Genomic DNA, 5,500 nt, shown 5'->3' with positions numbered 1-5,500 from the left:
GTGATGAATCACTTGTTCATGAGAAGTCTATGATGAAAGTTCTATGATAAAAGTTTTATGCTAAAGTATGTTGCTATTTTAATAAGTTACATGATGCTACTATGTCCGTATTTTTGTTTTTTCGACACCTCTCTCTCTAAGCATGTGAACATGTTTTTCGATTTCAGTTTTCGCTTGAGGACAAGCAAGGTCTAAGCTTGGAGGAGTTGATACGTCCATTTTGCGTCATGTTTTCCTACTGTTATTTATGATGTTTTATTGTATAATAATGCTTTTTGAGTAATTTTAATGACTTTTCTCTCATAATATGCAAGGTATACAAAAGGGGGAGAATTTTGGCAGCTGGAAATCTGGACCTGAAAAAGCTATGTCATGCTACCTATTCTGCAAAACTCCAAATGAGCTGAAACTCCACGAGGATTTTTTATGGAATATTTAAGAATTATTGGAGTAAATAAGTACCAGAGGGGGCCACCAGGTGGTCACAACCCACCTGGGCACCAGGAGGCCCAAGCGCGCCCTGGTGGGTGTTGCCTTCCTCGGCCCACCTCCGGTGCCCCTCTTCTGGTATATAAGTCATTTTGACCTAGAAAAAATAAGGGGAGGACTTTCGGGACGAAGCGCCGCTGCCTGAAGGCGGAACTTGGGCAGGAGCACTTTTGCCCTCCAGCGACGCGATTCCGCCGAGGGAACTTCCCTTCCTGAGGGGGAAATCATCGTCATCATCATCACAAACAACTCTCCCATCTTGGGGAGGGCTATCTTCATCAACATCTTCAACAGTACCACCTCCTCTCAAACCCTAGTTCACCTCTTGTGTTCAATCTTTGTACCAAAACTATAGATTGGTGCGTGTGGGTGACTAGTAGTGTTGATTACATCTTGCAATTGATTACTATATGGTTTATTTGGTGGAAGATTATATGTTCAGATCCATTATGCTATTTAATACCCCTATGATCTTGAGAATGATTATCATTTGTGAGTAGTTACTTTCGTTCTTGAGGTCACGGGAGAAATCATGTTGCAAGTAATCATGTGAACTTGAGATGTGTTCGATATTTTGATGATATGTATGTTGTCATTCTCTTAGTGGTGTCATGTGAACGTCGACTAAATGACACTTCACCATATTTGGGCCTAAGGGAATGCATTGTGGAGTAGTTATTAGATGATGGGTTGCGCGAGTGACAGAAGTTTAAACCCCAGTTTATGTGCTATTCCGTGAGGGACCGATTGGATCCAAAATTTTAATGCTACGATTAGAATTTATTCTTAATACTTTTCTCGTAGTTGCGGATGCTTGCGAGAGGGTTAATCATAAGTAGGAGGTTTCTTCAAGTAAGAACATCACCTAAGCACCGGTCCACCCACATACCAAATTATGAAAGTAGCGAACACGAATTAAGCCAACATGATGAAAGTGACTAGATGAAATTCCCGTGTACCCTAAAGAACACTTTGTTTATCATAAGAGATCGTTTTCGCCTGTCCTTTGCCTCAAAAGGATTGGTCTACCTTGCTGCACTTTTGTTATTACTATTGTTACTTGCTTGTTACAAATTATCTTGCTATCAAACTACTCCGCTACTTACAATTTTAGTACTTCCAGACATTACCTTGCTGAAAACCACTTGTCATGTTCTTCTCTCCTCGTTGGGTACGACACTCTTACTTATCGAAAAGGCTACAATTGACCCCATATACTTGTGGGTCATCAATGGTGTGTAGTACTACGATTTAGCCACAAGAGTCGGTGCATCCTCTTGTTTCCGGGCGTCCAGTCGGGACAGCGGCCACGCCCACTCCTGACTAGCCTGGCCCACCCAAAGCCCCTCCATCGCCCGCACGCGCTTCCCACCCGAAACGGTCAACGCCTCTCCAGAGAATTGGTGCCGCATTCATGTCCGAGTAGAGCGGACGCGACCTCTCACTGGCGCATGCGTTGAAGGGATAACCGGAACGAAGAGTGATGGTTGCTTCATCTGTCCAACTTACTCCCCGATCTATGTGAATTGACGGCTCATTGATCATTATTACTGAGGTGGTACGACTGTGGTGCATGATACGTGGACCGGATGCTGGATGTCCCATGTTACGGCGAAAGGAGTTAGAGTGTCTCCACTCTTTACAATTTTCTCCACTCTTAAGTCAGAGGAGTGCGAAATTAGTGAAAGCACGACAGCTCAGTGATTACATGGCCCACCTCATACTCTCACCATATTTTTTGGACAGCTAACTCTTCAGTACACAATACTGTAATTTTACACTGAGAAAAAATTGTACAATGCTATGAAGCTTTCAACTTCTGTTTCATGTATCTTGCATCCAAGGTTGCCCCATTGCAACATTCCATGAAATACAAAGGATACTGACATGCATGCTATTGCATCTCAACGATTCATAGATCATAGCCAATATGCACTTGTCAAAGTTGTACTAAAGTCGACACTTATTTTGGAACAGAGACAGCTAAAGAAAAAAAGATCCATGCAGTCCCTAGGCCTTGAACCCTAAACCCTAACCAGGCTTTAATTTGCTGGCGACATCGAACCTTCCAAAGAAATGAAGTTTGCAACCCTTTGACCATTGGATCATTTTGTGCAGTTTCACTAAAATCAAGCTGATCATCCATGTGGCAAAGAAATTGAAGAAGTGTGATTAGAATAAGACTAGTGGGACTGGTTGATGGGACATAAACTCATCACAAATATAGTACAAGCTAGTAGAGGTACATGCGGGACAAATAAGTAGAGAAATATCCACATGGAGCGATGTGCGCAGCTGGGGTAGTGGTGCTAACTGGTTGTAAAGGATTGTACCTGAGGGATGTCAGGATGTAGCCAGAGGAGGGTGGCTAGAGGCGGCAACTGCCCACGTCGCGGCAGTGAGCAAGGGACGAAGGCAACCTCATCGGCTTTGTGAGAGATAACGACAGGGACCCCTGATCGGGAAGCGCTGACAGTGGGTTTTTGCCGTTGGCGACGGTGACCGCATCTACACAAAGCATCCACCCCTTTCCTCGGCGGACATGATCCGCCCGGATGTGTGACTAGAGATGTGGCCACAGTCATTTTGTGTGAGAGAGTATGAAGAGAACAACCCCAGCAAGAAACCGTGTAGGCTCCTCGCTATGTATATAGTGGAGCGGTTTCTTTTTCTCTCCATCTATATCTATACCTACTAATAAAGCAAGGTGCGTTTCACGAAATTTTTAATCTGTTCACCCATATTATTATTGCTGATGATGTTCTGACCAAGGTGGCACTAAATTTTACGTTGGAAAGATTGTTCGGACGTGTTCTGCTCGTTATTGGGCTCCTGGAAAAATTATTGGGCCAGCCACGTTTAGTACGTTTTGTGCCTCCCGTGAGCTGTCCACAGTTGGGCCTTAAAAAAACCTCTGGTGACCTACCCACAGCTGGGCCTTAAAAAACAAAACGTAGCATCCTCAATATACTCTTTCTTCTTCTCTGCTTGATCTCCTCTTTCTTCTCTGCATGCTCCCGCCGCCGCTGCAGCCATCTCCGGTCGCCGTCGCCACCTCCGTCGTGGGGATGCAGACCAACTTCATCACGCCCCAACGTCGCCCCTCCCTACATCACCGACCTCCCCACACATCTCAAACTCGGACTCGGAGAGGAGTCCATGTTGCGTTCATCTTGGAGTCGTGTCCGAGGAGGAGATGTTCAGGAGCACGGGGCCGTCCAGTGCACGGATATTGATGCTATAAGAAGGAACCCCTCGACCATGATTAGATCACATCAAAAGTTTCTTGCCCAACACATCGCCCTGCTGCAAGTTCCTACATCGTCGTTCTTGTACACCGTTGATTTCGCCGGAGACCCGTCTGCATCGTTGTTCTTGTACACCGTTGATTTCGCCGGAGATCCGTCTGCATTGCACGTGCTCCACCGCCTGCCAGAATTTCGCCTGTCCTGAGGTACAAGCTATTGTCTCATCAGTTTATACATCTACCATGAACAGCGATGATTACATCCCTCGAGAAGTCAATTCTATATGTTAGTTTGTGTTCCTGCTCTAAGGAACTCCTGATGGTTTCTAAATAATGGAAACCAGAAAGAAACTTAAGCATGTTCCAGAGATCTCACCTTTGGTAGCACCAATAAGGATGAATAATGGTCTGACAAATATCTAAAATATGCACCAGATAGCTACTGCAGGGCATGATCTTTTTCATGCTTCCTCATATAGATTCGGGTAGCTTACTACAAGTGTAGAGCATGTATCAGCTAAGAACTATATAATCTGTACGAATAGTCTGCACTTTTTAGGCCTGATAGATTAGCCAAAATTAGGCTATCTGGAGATGAAATATATACACACAATAGAGGATGGCTCCTCTCCTCCCTCCCCTCCCTCCCCTCCCGCTCGCCACCGGCAGCCCCAGCCCCACCACTGCACCCTCCCTCCCAGCTCCGGTGACCGCGCCCTTCCACGACCCCATTCGTTGGAAAGACTCCCCCACTGACAAGGCTTTGCGTGCTGCGCTCGGCGTAGGCGACGCGATGGGGGAGGACTTTCAGGCGCAAGTATGGAGATGTCTCTCCATGCACATCAATCCGCGCCGCCATGAAGCTCCCTGCTTCCTCTCGGTGCAAGTCCACCACATCTCCCTTGACCTCGACGAGGATCTCGTGGCAGTCCTAATGCAAGCTTGCCTGGGGGGCAATACTCCTGCCTTCCAGGTAACCCGCCTTCGAGATCAGCTCTTTCGTATCTCGGTCTCCCACCACCGCATTGTTCAAGCTCTCATCGCCGAGCCCATTCTCACCGGAAAAACACACTCCATTCAGTTTCTGCCTACCCACCGCCCCACACCTCCTCGCACCCAAAACCCATAGACCAAAGGAAGCTCTTTGACATTGGGGACCGCTTCGGCCATGCTGACGCGTTCCTGCGCTCCCAGCTGCGGTTCTCCCCCTCTCCTGGCATCAACTTCGAGCTCAATATCCTCGAGCTCTTCTCATCCAAAGTTTACGAGCCGCCTCCGGACGCGGCCACTCCCAGCTCTATCATCTTCTTCGTCCACAAAGCTGACTTCATAGTCGATGAAACCCTAGTCGCCACCCTCCTCTCGTTTCGCTTTGGGGGACTCGTGAGGTCCATCGACGTTCGCCGTCTCTCCAGCGCCGCCTTCACAATGACGGTCTCCTCCAACATCATCGCAACCGTCATGGCCGCATGCTCCCCTATCGTGGCTCCTCGATTGTTCGCCACCATTACGGTTGCGCCTCGCGGCTCGCCTGCGGTGCCGGCTGTGCGGCATCTGTCGCCGCCTCGCTCATCGCCGGCGCTTCCCTGCATCTCCGTCAACGATCAACCACGCTCCGCTCCGTGCATGTCCTCCATGCAGGTGGGCCCTGCCGACTCCAATGGTTGGTCTCCTTCTGGGTCTTCTGCGACTTCCGCTTCACTCTCTCCACAGCGAACGCATGCAAAGGTACGACCGTTCCGACCAGGTATTTCGTTTAATAAT

The sequence above is a fragment of the Triticum dicoccoides genome, chromosome 5B (genome assembly GCF_002162155.2).
Source record: "Triticum dicoccoides isolate Atlit2015 ecotype Zavitan chromosome 5B, WEW_v2.0, whole genome shotgun sequence".
Classification (NCBI taxonomy): domain Eukaryota; kingdom Viridiplantae; phylum Streptophyta; class Magnoliopsida; order Poales; family Poaceae; genus Triticum; species Triticum dicoccoides.
The sequence above is the reverse complement of the archived record's forward strand: the minus strand, read 5'-3'. Positions refer to the sequence as shown.